At 55.4% G+C, this 20,912-nt stretch overlaps 1 long non-coding RNA gene across 2 annotated transcripts; it reads right to left on the minus strand.

The window, feature by feature from the left end:
• Positions 1-2,117: 2,117 nt before the first annotated feature.
• LOC133232793 (uncharacterized) lies at positions 2,118-20,394 on the minus strand. 2 transcript variants are annotated; one of them, XR_009731456.1, is made up of 5 exons: positions 19,491-20,394; positions 7,304-7,342; positions 4,892-4,998; positions 4,533-4,672; positions 2,118-2,387 (listed from the first exon to the last, which is right to left on the minus strand). It is a non-coding gene; the product is annotated as an uncharacterized LOC133232793 (long non-coding RNA). The 2 variants fall into 2 exon arrangements; XR_009731455.1 differs by having other exon boundaries at positions 2,118-4,672.
• Positions 20,395-20,912: the final 518 nt, after the last annotated feature.

A 20,912-nucleotide genomic window follows, 5' to 3' on the forward strand; every position in this document is an offset into this window, starting at 1 on the left:
TATGCTCTGTGGCTCCTCTGAGGTCTGACAAGGTTTGTTAGGTCCAAATGTGGCTGGGTGAAGAGGGCCCCCATGGAAGAATAAGGAGGGCCAGAGGGCTGGCCAGTGGCAGGCCCTGCTCTGGGAACCTGGCCGGCGGCCCAGGGGTCCATCAAGCATCTGAAGGGGACAGGCACTTGGCCTGCTAGAGCGGAGGAGCTATTTGCCTCCCTGATGGAGAGTTAGTGGGCAAGTGCCCATGAACCCCAGTAATTGGGGGCCCTGAGACCGGCCGCAGGACCTGGAAACACACAGCGTTTTATTGAGATTTAGCTGCTAGGCCTCCAGTTTCAGGAAAAGCCAGAGTCTTGCATTTGTAAACTTTTTGCGGAGGCAAAGAAGATGAATTTGACCTTGTTAAGGGTGGGATTCAGGCATGGGGCTTCTCTGATCTCCATGCCCTGGAGCCCTACTGCAGGGAACATGCCCCAAGGATCACAAGGAGGTAAGCAAGGGGGCAGGGGCCCATCTGGTTCTGGAGCATGCTGGTGGGTTATGGGCCCCAACATAGTGCCTAAGGGCTTGCAAATGTTTTCTTTGGTTTTCTATGTGCCTTTCCACCTTGCCTGAGAGGGGAGGAGGGCTTATGTGCTACCATCTGAACGTTGGCACCAAGGGTCTCGTGTCTTCAGGGTCTGTCTCACCCTCCACCCACCTGGCCTTGGCTGAGACCACAGAGAGCTTCATCACCTCTTCTCTGCAGACATACCCCTGCCTGAGGCTGGCTGACCACACAGCCAGGAGGGGCAGCAGGCCCAAGTGATGCTTCAGCTGCCGTGCATGGCTGGTGGCTCCACTTAGAGAAACCTTTACCTGTCCTTTGGGGGATGGGAGGTGCCACTTCTCCTGCATGTCCCATTCTAACCTGGGAGCTGAAGTCACAGCTGATGGCCGAGTGCAGACAAAGAGGGCGCTTGGAGTTCAGGGGCACCGACAGTCCAACCATCACCACCCTCCAGGGCATGGCTATAGGTCAGTTTGTCCTCAGAAAGGGATGGTCCCAAACCCACAGAGCAGCCATGCAAGAGGCCCATTATGTTCCCCACCCCCACCGCCCGCCTTGGGCCATGGCCTTTCAAATCTGTCTGGCCACTGATACCCTGGGTCTGCTCCAAGCAGGAGCTCCATCAGGTGTTGGTTCTGCTCTAAGTCTCCCTGAAATAACAGCCATATAGTCATGGCCACAGAGATGTGCCACCCAAGAGCCAGACTCTTCAGGGCAGCCTCTAGAATGGCCCAGCCTCTGCTGTCCTGTGGTCCTGAGGATTTCGAATGTGCCTGGGAGCAACCTGTCTGTTGCAGCACGGATGGGCAATCTGCATGACTGGCAGTCTTTACATTGCTGCTAGCGGCAGAAATTCTCTTGAGGTCCATTCGCTTCAGAGACACCATCCTGTGCACCGTCCAATCCCATCAACCCTCCATGCATCCGTTCAGCAAGTGTTCAGCGAACCCTACCAGGGAGACTGGTACCATTGTCCCAGGACCCGCTCCACGGACCCGAGGCCGAACACACTGGGTCACAGGTTTCTGGGGCAGCAGTATGTACACTTCAAACCCTCCAGGAGCATAACTGCCTTGCCAGCCCTAGGAGAAGCCACTCAATGTTCACACCTTTGGGGCCCCCAGGGTAAACCCTGAACTCCCCAGGTCAGAGTGGCCTTTGGCTTCAGAGACTCAGAAATGTCACTGACATGATTTTCTTTCAGTCAAGTTGAATTCCGTTATGAGCCCTATCAACCCAGTTCAGTCTCGGTTATTTTTGATGTCTCTCCTTACCCCCAGCACCCACCTGAGGACGTGTCATGGCAAGGGTGGGAGCAGTCCCACACAAAACGTGTCTGGTCTTGGCCTAACGTTGCCACTAAGACACCCTCTGTCCAAACCCAGAGAGTCCGTGAGGTCTGGCTCTTTCCTTTAGTTGGGGCCCTAATGCTCAGGCACACTGCATCTCTATCCCCATCCTGTCCCTGTGCTGAGAAGCCACCACCGCCATACACACACATACACACATGCACACACAGCCAGGAGGTCTCAGCCCAGCCCCCTCCTCCCCGGTTCAGTTAAATCACTGGCTATTAACACCAAAACATTTTGTATTGGGGTAGAGCCAACTAACAATGTTGTGATGGTTTCAGGTGAACAGTGAAGGGACTCAGCTCTACACATACATGTGTCCATTCTCTCCCAAACTCCCCTCCCATCCAGGCCGGCACATAACACTGAGCAGAGTTCCATGTGAAGGAGCACTGGCTTTTAGAATAGAACCCACAGGAGGCTGGCTGCAGGCTCCTTCCCACCACTCAGCAGAAACCTGGAGCACCAGGGCTTGACAAGCCTGGGAGACCCTTGGAAGAAAAATTACAGTGAGATCAGGGTCCCAGTCATCTCTGCAAGTTATCAGGGAGCACGAGTGATCTCACCATTGAAGTAAATGTGTCCTCATTACCACCCCCCACCTCCTCACAGCCATCGGGGAGGGTCCCACCCAGCCACTGTCATGCCCTCGGCAGACTGGAGGACACCTGCCAGTGGCCGCATGGACCACATTCAGATGCTGGCCATAGGACACCCCTAAGGTCATCCCTCATCCTCAGTCTATCCCTCCCTCACAGGTGAGGCTCTCCCCTCTCTGCATCTCAGGAGAGCAGCCAGATCTCTGGGCTCCTGGGGCATGTCCATGTGATTTAGACAAAGTGGTTTGAAAATATGCCATTATTCTCTGAATATGATAATACATCTGCCATGATAGGTCAAATGCCACAAGCTCTTTCATCAGCAATTTGACACTGAACAAAAGAAAGCACTTTATATTTTGACTTATTAGAGAGAATGGCTTAATGGTTTTCTAAATGGACCTTTGGGTGCTGAAATTAAGATGGTGCAACAATGGGATAGTGCCATAGGCTGGGTATAGCAGCCCCTCAGGAGGAAGAAGCAGGTTCAAACTCCTCTCAACCAACAGGAGACATGTGCAGTTCAACAAAGTGGGAAACCTTCACCAGGGACCAGACATAAAGTTCACTGAGTTCATTGATTCCTGGCCATGAGTAAGCACAATAGAAAAAGACACTGAGGGTCCTAGTGGCCACAAGTTTATGGTGAGTGAGCACAACAGTCTGGGAACTTTAAAGCCTAAGAGTAGACTACAGCAATGGACAAGGACCAGGAAGCCTTCTGGAATAAGACAGAGCTTCAGATCAGTTCACTGGAGAACTATGGCCAATGCCTGGCTGGACACCAGCTACAGGGGGATGGGTAGAAGATTCTGAGAGGCACACAACAAAAGACTAAACAGACCTCAAAGGGTAGAGGACGGGACCCTGTCTAAAAGAAAGACTGAAGGATAGTAAATGTTATCAAGAGTTTATGACTTAGTGACAAGAATGCCAACTAGCTACTCTCCACTTTTCTGGTGAGAAGAGCTGGGCAGAGCCACCTGTGGTCACAGGAGGCAGTGCCGAAGGGCTGGGCATCGGGAAAGTGAAAGTGAAAGTTGCTCAGTTGTGTCCGACTCTTTGTGACCCCGTGGACTAAACCGTCCATGGAATTCTCCAGACCAGAATACTGGAGTGGGTAGCCTTTCCCTTCTCCACGGGATCTTCCCAACTGAGGGATCAAACCCAGGTCTCTCGCATTGCAGGCAGATTCTTTAGCGGCTGAGCCACAAGGGAAGCCAGGAGCTCACTCTTAAGTCACCAACCTCTTGATGTCCCATCCCCTCTGCCCTCCAGGACTCTTGGTGTGGACTCGCCCTTCATGGGAGAAGCCCCTCACTTGCAGGGTTCCTCACTCTGTCCAAGGTGCATAAGTATAGGGACTGTGAATGAATGGAGCATTCTGGCTTTTCAAATAAGCTCAGCCGGGAGCCTGCTTTCTGTGGGGTCTTAGTGTCCTTCTGTAAAGGAAATCCAAGTGTACTTAAGGCAACCAGCTGGGACAAATAACCAACGAAGCGTGTGCACGGTGGGGGGAGGGGGTGAGAAGTGGACGGCATTACTCTGTGATGACAGTCCTCCCAGGGCCTGGTCAGGTATCCAGGCCCTGCCCTCTGTTATGCCCACCTCCTGTCCCTTTTGGAAAACTTTAGAAATTTTAGAAGAACATCCCTGGGATCCTCAGACCTCTGGGCAGATGTCCTCTGGGGGAATCCCACCCATCTACCCGTTCTATTTCCAGGAACATTCTGCCTTTCTCCAAAGCCCGAGCATCCTTTGGGCTTTCTGATAAATCCCCAGGTTCTGTCAAATGATTAATTTAGATGGGAGTTCCCCGCCCCCATTCTTGGTCTTACTGCTCCATGGGGCCACATGACTGCCTGAGCTGTGCTGATAAATAGCAGTGAACTTTCAGGGCTCAGAGTCAGCAGCCTGAGGCAGTGGCAAGGAGGGGGTGGGAGGTGTCCGGTGCTCAGGGACGTGGGGGTGAGGGCATTTCCAGGGGAGGTGAACCACTGGCTTTGAAGTGGGGTGAGATAAAGAGCTAGCTCTTACCCATGTTTCCTGGAATGCACACTTCAGAGCTGTTGGTGGTGGGGAGTGGGGGAGTGGTTCAGGAGGGTGAGATCCAGGAACTTGACTCAGGCTAGTTCATGTAGGAAGAGGCACTGCCCTCACAGGTGTTTCTTCAAGAGCTGGCAGGTGGGACAGCACAGCAAGGCTGGGATTTGGTCCCCTACTCCCTGATTTCTGGCCTGCAGCTTCTCCCAACCCCTCCGCAGCCCTCTGCATCTGCACCCTCCCCCATGCAGTGGTTGAAGGATGCTGGAGGTAAGGGGTCTTACCAAAAAGACCACTGCCCCTCAACCCACTAGACCAGAGTGCAGTCACTAGGCCAGCCCCAAAGAGCTTACCAGGTCCCCAAAATAGGGCGAGGCCCCCAGGGTCTGAAATGGTTTACCAAACCAGCCTGGTCTTCTGGATCCTTGCACAGACCTCGACTTCCATCACAAGCCTGAAACTGACCCAGAACACCATGGTCTGCTTGTAGAATGAGGTGCTGAGCCCACAGAATGTGGCTTCTATTAGAGGGGACACCCCACCAGAAAATGTCCCACCAGTTGATGGGTACAACTCCTTTGGCTCCTGCCCCGGCTAAGGTTGGGCACCTAAGAGACTGCCAAAGCCTGGATGGAACTGAGCTCCCTAGTGGGTTTTCCTTTCCAGAAAGCAAGTTCCAAAGTTTGGGTGGAGGCCTGCTGGGCATACCCTGCCCCCTAGGCCCGAGGGCACCAGGTAGGTTGCACGAGGCTGGAGGTGGGCTGCATGGGCTCCCCACTCCTGTTCTCAGCTGTCCTGCTGGATCTCAGACACAGACCTGGCTGAGGGATTCAGCAACACAGTGGTGTCTATGCAAACCGAAGGCTCCTCACCAGGAACTGGTCTTCCAGGAGGGAGGGAAGCTGTCGGATGCTCCCATCCCTGCCCTGCCCATAAGAGGCCTGGGGAGCGAGGGTCCCTGAGCCTGGGGCCCCACTGTGGTCTGGTCAGAAGGTGGCAAGTGTGGGCACAGTGGGGCCCCCCAAATCCTCAAAAATAATCCTCAGCGCTAATTCCCATTTCCCCAGGAAGAGGGCCAACATCGCTCAGATCCATCCCATTTTCTGCAAAAAGGCTTTTGATTTCACACCCAGTGGACCTTTTCTCTGAGTGGGAGTGCTGCCCTACGCCTGGCACACACCTCAGGGGCCACCGTGTGGATGGGTTCCTGCCCATGCTGGGGATGGGAGAGGCACCAAGGGAGAGGGGCATACAGGACCAGACAATAGCTGGAGGTTCAAGAGGGAGGGGACTTAGGGCGTGGAGGGGGCACTAGGGCAGGGGGCTGGGGTAGAATGAGGGAGAGAGAAGAGCAGGAGGGAAGGGAGAAGGGGGGCAGCCCCCTCCAGCCCTCCCGGGCCCACTGATCTAATCACATCAGGTGTGCTCCAGATAAATATTAATAACCCGGTGACAGAGGGAATTTGGGGAAATCTAATTAAAAGGGCACCATGCGAGCTGGCAGCTTTACTAAGGAATCACTCCCGCTGAAACATGCGCCAGAAGAGGACACACAGTGAGCTCCCAAGGGCCCGAAGACGGAGATGAAATCCCCCCCCTCCACAGCTGCCCACCCAGGGCAGCGCGGGCAGGACCTGACCTTTGGCAGGGCAGGCGCCTGGCTCCAGCGTCCTCCGAGTGCCCCCACCCACGTGGCCCCGGCCCGTCACTCCCAGGCACCAGCACCGAGCGCCATCTTGAGGCTAGGGCACCTGGCCGGCCCCTCATTCCAGCGCCTTCACCCTCAGCTCCTCAGCTCCCCCGTCTCTGCGTCCAGCCGATGGTCTGAACAAAATCTGAACAAGTACCCCATGTCCCCTACCCTCCTCCAAAGGCCAAGAAAAGGCAACCTCGGGCCTCAGAAGGGCTCCCTGGGTACCTGGGTTTCCCTGGTGGGGGCACCCGGACCTCTCAGTAATGCAGACCTGATCTCCCCAGCAAGGTCCTAACCCACCACTGAGAGCTGCCTATTCTTACCTCAGACAAAGCCCTCACCCCAGGGCCAGAGGGGCTCCGTGCCACGACCCCAGAGCCCGGCCTGCTTGGCAATATCTATCTGCCTGGTGGGTCCCTTGTCATGGGATTCACAAGCTCCCAGGGCCCATTTTCTCTGGAAATCAAAATTCATCAGGGCCCCCTGTGTGAGTTAATGGCTCGCTTCGGCCTTCATCAACTTGGGAGTTGAGATCCCTCCTGGGCTCTGCCATCCGGCAGCCCAGCCCCCACCCTCCCCTGGCCCCTGGCCCTGTCCCTGACAGACAGATGGATGGCCTGTCCCGGCAGGTTGCACAGCTCTTGGACCTGAACAGCAGCATCGCTGGCTCTTTATTCTGTATTTAGGGTAAACAGATCTCTCTTTCCAGGCCCCTCTTTCCCTCTAAGACTGCCTGCAGGAGAAGCCCCTGGGAGGGGTGGGTCACCGCTGACTGTCTGCCTGGCTGGGAGCAGGCCACATCCAGGAGGCCCAGGAAGAGAAGGGGTTAGTTCATCCAGTACCACTCCAGACAGAGGCTCCATCCTCCCAGCCATGTCTTGTCATCTGGAATACCCCCCATGATGGAAAACTCACTACCTGTCAGAAGAAGCTGCTCTTTGGCCAGGAGCCATGGGACCTCTATGCGGACTAGGCAGGCCTGAGCAGGAGGCCAATGAATACCAGGGAGGCAGGTGTTTGGGACACAGACCCTGCAGGGCCCTTTCCATCCACTATAGCAGTCAATACTCACCGCAGCCAGATGGGGGCAGTGCTGGGTTTACCCTATTGCCTAGAGGAGAAAACAGAGAGGTTAAGTAATTGGTCCAAGGTCACCCAGCCAGTAGATGGCAGAGCCAGGACTGGTGCCCAGGCTTTTCTGATTCTCTTTTCCCTGTGCTTGGACAGTCTCTGGCCAAGGGCTTGGGGCCATCCTTCTCCAAGGGAGGGGACATCTGAGCACTCAAGTGGGCACCTTGAGTCTCAGTTTACCTGACTCTGAACTGAGTTGCTCCTGTTGTCGCTGGTTTTTCCCTCACGCCCACCCAGGGAATGATGGATAGGACGTGTGAGCTGGCATTGCTGCATGACCCTGAGCACGATGCCTCCCCTTTCTGGGCCTCTGTCTGGGAGCAGGATGTTGGTGTGTGATACCCGGCCAGAGGAGGCAAGTCGTCAACCCCTCTAGGGGCTTACCGGCCTCACCTTGCCTCACCCCTTTCACTGGGACCCCAGCGCCCAGCAGGGAGGAGCCAAGGTCACCCAGATCCAGGCTGCCAGGAGATGCACCCAGGAGCCAGCTCCTGGAGCTCCACCCCTTGCAGGCTGGTGAGAAATGCAGATTGTCCTGCCTGCCCAGCTGGGAGCCCACAGAGTAGAATAACCTGAGTCAGATGTACCCTTGGGCTTGGTTCTAAGGTAGAGGAGGAGGTGGGGGCCGAATGGGGCAGCTCTGGGATGGAAGGAGCAGCTGCTAGTGTCTGAGTGTCCCTTGAGGCAAGAAAGGCGGTCCCTTAAAAAAAGGGGAAGCGAGGCCAAGTGGGAGCTTCTCTTCAGGGGGCAGAAATGGGGAAGGGCGGGCCTACAGGGAGTTGATTCTGAAATAACAGAGGCCCTGCCTCTCCCCCACTGGAGGGTGCAGCCCAGGCCTTCGCTCAAGCAGTGCAGTGGGGAGTGGAGGAGAGTGAGCTTCAGGCTCTGTCCTAGTCTCCCCAGGTTAACAATTCAGCTGCAAAATGGGGCTCTTTATCTGCCTTCCAATGCAGGGGATGTGGGTTCGACCCCTGGTTGAGGAACTAGATCCCACATGCCATGGAGCAAGTAAGTCCATACCCTGCAACTTGTTAGCTCATGAGCCACAACTAGAGGAGCCAGTGCACCAAAACGAAGACCCAGCACAGCCCCCCATAAACGGAGCTCTTAGTGCCCCCCTCCCGGGGAGAATAGCAGCGACCATGCGTTGAGCATCTGTTGTATACCAGAACCCTGGTCCAGGTAGAGGATGGGTTTTCAGGGAGAAAAAGGCTGAGGGAGGGGAACTGCTTGCCTGAACCCACAGGGAAGAGCCACAGGCAGATTCGGAACCAGGGGGTGGGCCCTTCACAGCACCCTGCACCCCTTTCCTCCTCCTGCCTGCTTGTTCCCCACTCATAGGGCTGCTTCAGGGGGCCACTGGCCCCCGCCCTCGTAGGACACTGTCAGGTCCGCCGTGTCCATAGTGTGGGGCCAGGAAGAAAGAGACCTGGGTCAGCCTGAAAGGTGATCGTCACAAAAATCACATAGAGAATGTTCAGGGAGCGTGACAAGCTCCACTGATGGCACAAGGGCCCAGAGTGATGAGTCTGAAACTGGGGGCCGGGGGGCTGTGATGGAGGGTGCAGCTTCTGCACTTTGGAAGATGCCTGCATCCTGCATCCCTCCCATAAAGTGGCTCGGCTACCCGACGTCACCTCTTCCAGCCATCCGGGAACTGAGGCACGCACACCTGCCTTTAAGGGATCCTGCATCCTGGGTACCAGGAGGTGGTCATGTCATTCTGCAGGGTCCTCACCCTGACCAGATATGAAAATCACGTGGGGACTTAAAACCAAGGGGTCTGGACCCTCTCAGCTGTGCAGGGAGATGGGGGAAGCCCTATCTGTTTGTCTGAGGGGCTTCCCTAGTGGCTCAGGGGGGTAAAGTCTGCCTGCAGTGTGGGAGAACCGCACTTCCCCTCCACGCCCTGAGTCCCCTCCCTCTTGAAGATCCCCTGGAGAAGGAAATGGCAACCCACTCTAGTATTTTTGCCTGGAGAATTCCATGGTAGGAGGAGTGTGGTGGGCTACAGTCCATGGGGTCACAAAGAGTCAGACACGACTGAGTGACTAACACTATCTGTTTGAAGGTCCCTTGGCACCTCAGAGTGGATGCCCCACCCCTGCCCTCTAAGGGGGCTGCTCCCCACTAAAGCCTGGTGCTCCCTCACTGCCCCTCCCTCCTCCTCCCATCCACGCTGACCTTTGAGGCTACATGGAAGTACCCACCCTTCTCCCTAGGGAGGTACTGGGAGAGGGTATCTGGCACCCAGGACTCCCTGGGGCTCTTTTCTTCTCACCCCACCCCTGCTTTTCTATCCTGGAAACCACAGAAGTAGAACCTCTCTACATCTGCAAGCTTAGATCTTAAATCCACAGACTTGCTGACTTTCCAAAATGCTAAGCTGGTGTGACCACATGATGCTTCACCCTTATTAGACAAGAACCAGCCCCTAGTGAGTCCTTGGCGGCCCCCAGGCCAGGCCTGCCAAATCTGTCCTGCCTACCTTCCCTCCCGCTTCTCTGGGGCCACTGATGCAGGGCTCTTGGATCAGAGCATGCCTGGGAAGCCAAAGCTGGACCAGGCGATGCAAGGGGGCATTGAACTGCTCTCACCTCCTCCCAGCCTGGGCATCAAGGCTCAGCCCAACTGTCCCACATGCCCCCCAACAGCAGGGGCCACTTCTCTCAATCTCTGTGACTCCACAGCACCCCAGATCTTCAGGCCCTGGTCCCCATGAAAAGGAGAGCAAAGAGAGACTGGGTTTCCAGGGGTACCAGCTTTGGCTCTAAGGCCATCTTCTGGGGGGGCTCCCAGACCCAACCCATTTCTAGGCAACATGAGTCTCCCCTAATTTGGACTTTGAGTAAAAGAGTGGGTGGGATCCACATTCTTGCATCCAGCTGTAGGAATGTGGGCACATCACATGAGCTCTCTGAACTTGAGTGCCAGCAACCAGGACATTGGTTCTACTTCCCAGAGCTGGCTCCTTCACCTCCACCCTCCAGGCCTTGGACTTCCTACTGGGACCTCGCCCTCAGCAGTGGGTCACTGGCATGGCCCCGAGGCCCCCACATTCAGCATGGAGCCTGGCCAACAGCAGCCTCGTGGTCTTTGAAGATAATAAATTAATAAACAAGTGCCCCTCCCTGACGCTCAGCAAATATTGCCAGAATGAAGGCACGTCTCTACCAATATGGACACATGTCAGAGTACACAGACCATAAAAGAGGCCGTGACAAGTGCTGATGGAGAGATAAGATTAGATCCCAGACGTAGAGGCCGGCCCAGCAGGTCGCTGAGGGGTGCACAGGGTGGAGTCTGAGAACATTCTCGCTGCTCTCTGGAATCCTCTGTGCACTGAGAGAACTTTGGTTCCAATCCAGTATCTCTCGCTGTGTGACTTTAGGCAAATTGCTCAGCTTCTCTGAGCTTCATTCTGCTCACCTATAGAATGTGAACAGTAACAATACCCAACTCCCACACTTGTTTCAAACTAAATGAAAAGCATGAGGTCATACAGATCATGTCACATGTGCCTGGCCTGTTAGAGGCCCTCAGACTGTGGCCATGTCATTAGGGTCTGCCTCACCTCACGTGGAGAGCACAGCTACAGGAGAGACTGAGTGGTTTGTTCCCGTGTCCTCAGTTCTGCTGCCCTGTGCAAGCCCCTGCTACCCATGACACCATTTCTGGGCTTCCCCCACCAAGGTCTCAAAGGTCTCAATGCCTGCCCCACGGCAAAGTCCAGGGCACTGCCTTGTGGGCCCAGCTGTCTGTCTACTGTTTGTCCAGCCCTCACGGCATCCTGCAGACAGACAGGTCCTGGACCACTTCACAGATGAGTAGGCAGAGGCCCAGAGAGTTGTGCAACATGCTAAAGGCACTTGGACTGACTGGGGCCAGCCCAGAGGGAATGGGGTGGGGGTGGGGAGTGTGAACACAGAGGGGCAAAGGGGATGGCTGTCTCCAAGATGGGAAGGCCACCTGAACCTAACCACAGTTTGGGGTTTCTGCAGACTGGTGCTCAGCCCCATTGGTTGGGGCGGACCGCTGGGATGTTCGGGTCTCCTACTCCAAGGCAGCACTGGTGCCTGGGCCCCTGTGCGCCCTGCTCTGGGTGAGGGAGTGAGGGTCCCAGGAAGCAGAGACCATCTACAGCACAGATCAGCCTCTGCTGGCTGCAACCCAGGGCCGGGCAACTAGCACAGGCTTCCCACAGTCTCACAGGATTTGTATCTTTCACAGGCTTTGATTTCACCTGAGGGACAGGGCTGTCAAAGCATTTGGACGGTGGTGGTTTGGCCTTACCAGGCTAGGGGAGGCGGTGGCAGGGGAATGGGGGTTCCTGGAGCTCCACGGAAGGATGAGGTTGTCAGAGAGGAGCACCTCCTCAGGAAGGTCTTATATCCCTGGGGGAGGGCCAGAGAAGCTGGGTCCAGGCCTCCAACCTGGGGGACGGACTCAGTGACACGGGGGGTGACAGGGTTGCTGGTCAGGAGCTACCATGCTGGGGGAGGGGTGCTGGGGTCCTAAATTTAGGAGGCTAGTATTGACTTAATAAAATACCCAGGAATTTTAGCAGCAAAATGGGTTTCTTTGGGAACAGCAAAGAATTGCAATTTGGGACATGTTATCCATGGCAAACCACAGGCAAGTCAGGAGAACAAAGCAGGGGCACTTTCTTTTATAGAGGGGAAGGGGGATTGGGAGGGGCTGTTATAACCAAAAGAGCTCATTGGAGGAAACTAGGAGTTGGAAGTGTTGTGGCTTTTCATTGGCTGAGTTGTGGCAATCTCTCAATGGCTGGGTTGTTGCCAGGCCAAGAGAAATTCTTCCTTTTCTTGCTGGATAGAAAAGTAGTAGCCTTCTTGATAGAAATGTGAGGTATTCTCTTCCTGTTGGGTCTGCAACTGATGCTGAATGGTAGACTATAAGAGCTCCCCCTCTGGCCTCCCAATTCCATTTTATTTTATTTTTTTCAAAAATTTTTTTGGCTGCACCTTGTGGCTTTCAGGATCTTAGTTCCCTGACCAAGGATTGAACCTGTGCCCTTGACAGTGAAAGGCTGAATACTAACCCCTGGCCTGCCAGGGAATTCCCCCAATTTCCTTTTAAATGAAGCTTCTGTTTATTACATTTCACACCATAGAGCTGAGGTATGATGTCACAACGCTTGATTGGAAGTGCTTTCTCTGCCGCTCTTCAACCTCTCTACGCACGGTGGAGGGCTCCCACACTGTGGCAGTCATCCGGGGACCCAGCTGCTTCCCACTTCCAGAGGGAGATTTGTGCATGCCAGGGGAGAGCCGAGAGCCTGGCACGATGTGATGGCAAGAGCACAAGATTCAGAATAAGGAAGGCCCTGAAGTTCCAGGCCACAGTTAGTCTATACGGTGACAGGCTTCGGCTGAAGTGAATGCTTTGGCAGCCCCCAGATGGAACAGGGATCATCCAGGCACCTTCTGTTGTTCCTCCTAGTGACCATACAGGGTAGGGCTATTATTATCCGCATTTCTTCAATTAGGAAACTGAGGCACAGAGAGGTTCAGCGACCTGCCTGAGGTCACACAGCTGCTAGTGACCAGCGCTGGATCACTGCAATTCCTCGTGCCCTCACCTTCTGCCCTCGAGGTTGCTAATGCCAATGGGAGGATGACAACTCAAGGACAGGTGTCCCAGGGAAAGACTGGCCAAAATCAGCTCCCAGAATGGGGGAGGGGTGGCTCTCACCAGGAAGTAATGAGCAGGAAGGCAGCACGGCCCCCCTCTAACCTGGCCTGAACCCCACGGATACCCTTAGACAAAGTCCCGAGGGAGAGACTGCACGAATTGGATATGACCTAGGACACTTGAGGAGGAGTTGGTCCTCCCCACAATCTGAAGGAACAGGCTTTCGGGATAAACGAGAGGCAGTGGAGTGGGGTTCAGATCCCAATCTGTGTGCCTCGGCTGCCTGCCCATCCAAGTAGGAGAGAGCTGCCACCTTCACAACATGGGTGTGAGGGATGAGATGTGCCAAGTCGTGTCCGACTCTGTGTGACCCCATGGACTGTGGCCTGCCAGGCTCCTCTGTCCTTGGGATTCTTCAGTCAAGAATACTGGAATGGGTTGCCATTTCCTCCTCCAGGAGATCTTCCCGACCCAGGGATCGAACCCGTAATTCTTAGGTTTCCTGCATTGGCAGGTGGGTTCTTCACAACCAGTGCCACCTGAGAAGCCCTGAGAAATGAGATAATTGAGGTAAATACAACAGGTGCCTGGCACCAGGCAGGCCCTCAATGGTCCAAAGCTGCTTTAGAGAATTTCGACAAAACCCAAGCTTTCTGATGTCCTGGTCCCTCAGGGGACGGGGGTGGGGTGGGGTGCGGGAGACGGAAGGGGGTGATTGAACTAGGCCCCCCTTCCTGTTGTCAAGGGGCTGGTCAGCCTGAGGCCTGTCTGAGGCCTGGGGGCTTCCTGGAGGGGCTACTCCCTGTTCTCAGCTATCTCTCAGCCTTGAACTTTCTATTCTGTTTTGCAACCCACTCAGAAAGCGGCATTTCTAAACTCCCTTCTTATCACCGGGAAACTTCTGACACAACAATAGCTGATTGTACTGCTCTCCTGGGTGCGGCTAAATTCCTGGACCCCACCATCCTCACCGCGCCCCCAACCCCCTACAACACGCACACCTTTTTTTTTTGGTAGCTTTGGAACTATAATGATGCCATTGTGATTGGTGTGTTCAGGTGACAGTGTGACCCTTGAGTTTAGAGGCATGAAAGAGTGGTGGGGGCTGGGAAGAAAGGAGCAGAGGAAGAGAGAGGGGACCTGGAGGCAACCAGTGAGACAATCAAGGGAAATCTTCTTAGAGCCACGAAAGGACATTATCTTGCATCAGTCACCTGGAGATAGCAGCGACTGGACTGGCTAGATTCGAAAATAGGTACTTACTTGTCAAAATACCAATTTTTTTCAGTTATTATAATTTTCTCCTTCTCCTTGAGCCCAGCCAGTAGGACTCAGCTGCATAGAGTTGATACAGATTCATCTGAACGGAAACTAATAACAGACCATCAGATAACAACTCTTGGTTGGCCACATGCTGCCATGGGGAGTGAGTCAGTCCCAGCCCCTGGCCAGCGGAGCTCTGTGGCCCTGGGAACGCCAGACCTTGAGCTTTCCAGAGCTCAAGGTCTGTAAATAGAGCAGGTGGGGAACCCTTGGTTCAGGGGTAGGTGCCGGCCACTGGCAGGAGCCCCAGGACTGGGCCTCACACTCCTGCCTCCAGTTCACTAGCCTGCACCCCCAGGAGATGGCCCCTACCCAGAGCTCGGGTGCCACCTGCTACCACTGTCCCCTTGGCCCAGGGGACTTCCTGCCTCACCCAGGCTCCCAAGAAAACCCCGGGAGGCATTTCTTAGAATGTTCGGCAGTTGCTGCCCATTCAGAAGGACTTGGCAGGGGCCCAGTAGCCGGAACAGAGAAGCAGATTGAATTTTGAGACCTGGAAGCCAGGTGCACTGGTGGTGAGACGGACAGGGCCAGTATGGTGCCCACATGGACACTAAGACCTGTCACTTTGTGGGAAGCTCCGGAACCCTAACTTCCTGTGATGCTGCCCCCCAGGGCCTCTACCTGCAACGTGGCACCTCCAGGACTAACCCTTCCTTGGCTGGTTGGTCCAGGGAAACAGGGAAACAGGTAAACAGTGAGTTGGCATTCAACACCGTGAGTAGGCTCACAGAAGGGAGTCATTCTCTTTGTTAAAGAAACAAATACGCTTAAAGACATTGGTATTTGCTCTCTTCTGAGTGTTCACTAGCTTTGTCCCACTCAGCCTTCCCCACAGGATCTGACTGGGAAAAGGGGCACTTGCCCACCGCAAGGCCCTGTTCAGTTGCCTGGCCAGTTTCATGGCAGGCGCTGAATAAGCATCTGCTGACTCCAGGAACACACCACCAGGGCTCAGGCATCCCAGGCTTTATTTCTGCCCTGAGACCCCTTCTCATCCTGGGTGAGGCTCCCCAAGGCCTGTAGGACAAAACTTGGACATCAGAAGAGAGACCTAGCTCACTGTCACCTTCTCAAGTGGCTGGACTGCCCTGCCCAGCAGAGGGCCTTCAAAGGTTTGGGCTCCAGATGGGCGCTGCATTGGAGAGCAGAGAAGAAAGATTTGCCAGGCTGGGAGGGGCTCACAATTGGGAAGAGCCCACATTAGGGACATTCAGAGACCACTGCAGTGTGGGCTGGGAGCAACCTTCACAGGTGTGCCTGTCTCTCCTGGAGAGAGGAGACATGGCTTGTTCTTCCCTGGGCAGGGTGGGCAATTTAACCCTAGAAAGGACTTTCAGATGTCCTGTGAAGGGAGTCATGAACTCTCTGTCATTGTGCCATGCAAGCTAGCCTGGAGAGGGTGCTGGGTAGCAGGCTTGTGGGTCAACCAGATGACCTCTGAAGTCCTGAGAAAAGGCCAAAGGTTCTGAGACCTGGGGCTGAGGGACAAGAGAATGGGCTCAAGTCAAGGAAGGACCAGGGGTTAAGGGAGCCTCCAGGAGCTCAAGGGATGTTGGAAATGTTTGTGCATGGGTCCTATCTGACAGGGAGCCAGGCACAGACACACTCTGTGTGCTATAAACAGAGCCAGGAGCCACAGGGCAGAGCCACAGGGTAGGACCACATGAGAGAGGGACAGAGGCCATGGCAGTTGGGAGGAGCCATCTGAGCAGGTGAGGTCAGCCAGGAGGGCTCTCTGGGAGAGGTGACTCTCCTGCTGGGCAGGAAAGACATCTCTGAGTCTCTCCTGCTGTCATACTTCCCCCAGGAGAGCAGAGGCAGGCCACGCAGCCTCTTGCCGAATAAGTGGCAGAAAAACCTAAGCCTTTAAAGAAAACCAAATTATTGAAGCTTACATGACCCAAAACCAAGCATGTTAAAGTGTACAGTTAAGTGGCATTTAGCACATCCATTATGTTGGGCAACCATCCCTTCTATCTAGTTCAACATTTTCATCACCCCAGGAAACCCATGCCCATTGACCAGTTCCTCCTCATGCCTCTTCTAACAGCACCTGGCAGCCATCAATCTGCCTTCCACACCCATAGATTTGCCATTCTGGATATTTCATATCCTAAGCCATTTTTAAAAGAGAAAACAAAAAACAGATAGTTGGGATCTGGTCCTTCTGCATGTTTCCAGCTGTGCGGTCTTAAGCATAAAATTTTGTCTTCCTCTGCCTCAGTTTCCTCATCTGAAAAATGGGCATAAGAGTGTCTCATAAAAAGGTTGTCGTGGGCAAAAAGGGGTCATCTGGGCAGTGTGTTGAGTGCAGGTCTGCCCCTGGAAGCCTGGGTGCATTTTAGCTGCTGTTGCCACGGGCGTCAGATGTTAGGATGGTGTGGGACAGGACAGTGGGAGAGTGGAAGGGCAAAGCCAGGAACAGGAGATGTGTTTTCCACTGGGCAAGGCTCGTGTGTGTCCCCTGGGCAGGTCCCAGACCTGTTTCCAGTCTGCATCTACTTCTGTGATATTGGGCCTTAGTTTTCCCATCTGGAATGGCAGGGTCTCACAGTGGGTGGAGCCTGGCATGATGCTGAGGGTTGGGAGATACTCAGGAAGGAGTATTCTGTCCCCAGGCAGGGCTGCAGTGGGGATCATGATGGTCTCGAGAGGAAAGACCTGGACTGGGTGACAGCAGGCAGGTGCCCAAGGCAACAGTGATGGGGGTTGAGAGCAGGCAGCCAGGGCCCTGGCTCCTCTGGCGTGTCCTCTGGAGCCGAGCTTTTGAACAAGTGGCTGGATGCTTCCTGCCCTGGCTCCCCTTACAGGCGATCCATCAGCTCAGCTGTTACTGTCTGGGCCAGCGAGTGGCCGTAAATGCGCCCGCCACCTCCCATCAGCCCCCACCCCCACCCCCGCCCCCGCAAGTGGGCCAGGTTTTATGTTGTAAGAACACTGTGGGGCGTCTCAAACACACCGCTAATGACAGGCATCATGAAGCAATAAAAGTGATGGGGCTGGGAGGGGGCTGGCGGGAAGGGTGGGGGCTGCCAGTCCCCAGCTCCCCTGGCGGTGGTGGCAGGAGCTCTAGGAGAATTGATTAGTCTTGGACGTGCTGACCTTTTTGTTCTTGAAAAATTGCTTTTGAGCAGCTGAGGCAATAAAAGTAAATTGATTCAGAGAGTACGAGGATGAAATTTGCGTTAGGCAGGGAGGGGCAGATAAACGCCTCTTGACGTCAGCACTCCTCCCCGGCCCCCCCCCGCCCCAGCCCCAACCCCTGGGCAATACAAGGGCAGGACCTGAGGAGCCTGGCAAGGTGGTGCTGGGGGCAGCAGGGCCTGGCACACACTCAGCAGAGCTTCACCAAATGTCTGGACAGAGAAATGAAACTGATAATGAAGAAGGGAGAGCTGGAGACGAAAAGAAGTCAGACTGTGGGGAAGGGAAGGAGGCAAAAAAGAGAAAAACACCAAGGGGAAACAGCTAGGGGAATTCAAGCTAGACAAGAAGGCAATGAGGACCCAGAAGGGAGCCAAGGAAAGGAGAGAGGCGATAAGACTAGCCCAGGCTCTCCTGAACACTGCCTGTGCCTGACCATCTCATCGAATCCCCACAAAGCCTTATATTTGTCCCCATTTTATAGAATGAGGAAACTGAGGCCCAGGGAGGTCATGTCACCTGTTCAAGGTCATTTAGCAGGACAATGGTAAAGCCCACTAAACCCCTCTGAGGCCAGGCAGGGGGATCCCAAGGGTGGACCTGTTACTAAGTCATTGTCAACACCAAGGAGGCCCCCATTGCAGGGTGGTGGGCTGGGTGTCAGTCGTCCTGTGCGCCCCTCACCGCCTGGAGCCCATTTCTTCACTGAGGGCCTTGGGGAAATGGCATGAGTCCATGTTCGGGAAATCCAGAGCTGGTTGTCCAAGATGCTCTGGGGAACTGACCCTAGTTGCTGGCCCAGGAGACATATTTGATCTCTGCAGTAGCCCAAACCACCACCCACCAGGGTGTCTCCATTTTCATGAGCCACAATCCTGGATTTGGGTTTGGGGGGTTGAGATGTGGGATCCTGTGACTTTGGGGTTGTAGTGTGCAGCTTCAAATGGTGACTAAACACCAAATCAGGCCCGTGCAGTAAAGGTTGATGTCTCTCTAAAATGCAGGCACCCCACGGGGTGAAAAAAACCTAAACACATCCAGACTCTGTGAGTGATCTTGTCCTCAGGCTGCCCTCTGCCCCCAGCAGGCTCCAGAGGGACCAGCCCCCAGCTAAACGTCATCTCAGACGTTCTGGATTCCACACCCTGACATGACTTTCCCACCCGCGGGCACAGCACCCTGCTAGTCTCTTCTCTGCCTCTGTCTCACCACGCGCTCACATCTGCGACCTTCGCCCTCCTCTCTCTCCCAGCCTCGGGAGAGGGCCAGGAGGCCTTGCTGCCTCGATATCCCCGGAGGGAAGGGGCTTGCCAGAGTCTCCGCGAGGTCTGGCTTTCCAGCCTCCCTGGATGCCAGCACGGGACCGTCTAAGTGCCCCAGCCCCCACGCACAGCTCCAGCGAGAGGCAGCCGGGGTCTAGAGTTGGCCGTGCGGGTTCGCGCTGCCGGTCCCAGAAGGGAGGGACTGCGCGGAACCGCGGGGCGCCCCTCCCCCTCCCCCTCCGGGCTCCCGGGTTGGGGGGGGAGGGGGGGGCGGCGGGCCTGGGGCGCGCGGGTTGCCGGGCGACCGCCGTTGCCAGTGGAGACGCGCACGCACACTTCCCCCTGGGCCGCAGAACTAACGCAGGCTGCTGCGGGGTGGTGGGTGCCTGCGCTGCGGGGCGCACAGAGGAGCCTGCAAGGAGTAATCGCGTGGGGGATCCTCCAACCCTTATGGTTCGGGGATGGAGGGCGACCTCTGGCCCCCATTACCTAGTCGGAGGCGGGAGGACCGCAGGACACCCACCCAGCATCTCCTGGCCTGGGTGCCAAGCCTCCCCATGCCCACCGGCCCTGAGCGAGTGCAGGAGAAAAGGCGGGAGTGACTCCACTCATGCTTCCCAACCCGACTGCCATCCGCCTGGCAGTTTGCCTGCAAAGGTCCCAGGAGGATGGAAAGGTAGATTTGTCACGGGAGATGGGTTATTTCCCTACAGGGAAACTCTGAGTGATAGGGAAACTTACCTGAGGTTTTAACTGCTAGCGATCCGACCAGCTGTGCTAGGATTCGAACCCAGACTCCTCATGCTGCCAACTTTGTTCCGAAACTTGTGGGTAACCGTGAGCGGCGCTCTCACCCTCTCTGGTTGCCCTCTTCCTGCTGTAAAAAGAGGTGGTTCCTGGATACGCGAGTGCAGCCTGGGGTGCAGGCTGGGGCCTGGCGCTGGGCCTGGAAGCCACTGCGGGCCCGCCTCCCTCCCGAGCGGTCCTAACACTGCCAGCGCATGAATAAGGCCTGGCAAAGCGCCGGGGAGGGTGTGCAGAGGTCAGCCGAGAGGGCTGTGCAGGCAGCCTGCTTGGGACTTCATGCCAGGTGCAGCCAGGCGGTTCTGCCTGGGCACAGCCTGTTTCACTTCCTCTGGAGCAGGGGGCAGCCGGGAGCGAGTGGTGGGGGCTGGAAACGGGGGACCCAGCCAGCCACGTGCTGGAGCTGAGAGCCGGGAACTTACTGAGGTCAGGTTTTCACCCCTAGTCCCCTCCCCCTGAAGACTAGTCTAGGGGAGCTGGCAGAAGTTGTCATGGGAGGTCCCCTCCCATGTCTGGACTGGTGGTCCAGCCTGTGGCATCCAGGCTCCACAGCAAGATCCTTACATGGCTAAGTTCTAAAAGACTCCAGGAATCTGTGCCCACAAATATGGCTAAAGACCTACCAAGTGTCTAGTCTATGATTATTCATTCATCAAGATTCACTCAGCATTATTCAGTCAGCTCAGTACTACTGTGATCCAGTGCAAATTCCTCTGAAAGTGTTCTGGACTTCAGAGTAGCCGTGTTCAATATTCAATGGGCCATCTGAAGCAGATCAGTGACTATAACATTGAAAGGGCCCCTTTCTGGGGAAAGGGCATCACTGCCACTTGGATAATGTACCCACCACCACCCAAATTTTGTCTTTCTCCCCAGAACCTGAGGCTGGTAGAAAAGGAAAGCCTGCTCTGCAGGGCTGTCCCCGTGGTGGCCCGTGAGCCGTCCACTCAGCACGTGTCCTGGCTGTGATGGAGAGTGGCCAGGAACGCTGACTGCACAGGCCAACTTGCTCTACAAGGACGGGAAAGGCACTTGATGTGTGTGCAGCAAGGCAGGCGGCAGCATGAACAGTTAGGGGAAGTGTGCCTTCTCAGAGGAGCCACCACACACCTGTGGATGATGACTGGGGGGTGGGAGTGTGTCTATGTGTTCACCATCTGCAGGCACATAGTATGCAGTGTGCACACACAAGGCAACACCTGGGTGAATGCCTTTCCTGGTGAGCTGGTGACACAGTACGTTGGAGGGAGATGACTTTCCAGGGACTCCGAGCAGTGTCCGTGCAGAGAAGCAGGTAGTCTGTGCCTTGTGGCCAGAATTGTTGTCTTCGTTGTTGTTGTTCAGTCGCTAAGTCGTGTC

Source organism: Bos javanicus, chromosome 19 (assembly GCF_032452875.1).
Source record: "Bos javanicus breed banteng chromosome 19, ARS-OSU_banteng_1.0, whole genome shotgun sequence".
Lineage (NCBI taxonomy): Eukaryota > Metazoa > Chordata > Mammalia > Artiodactyla > Bovidae > Bos > Bos javanicus.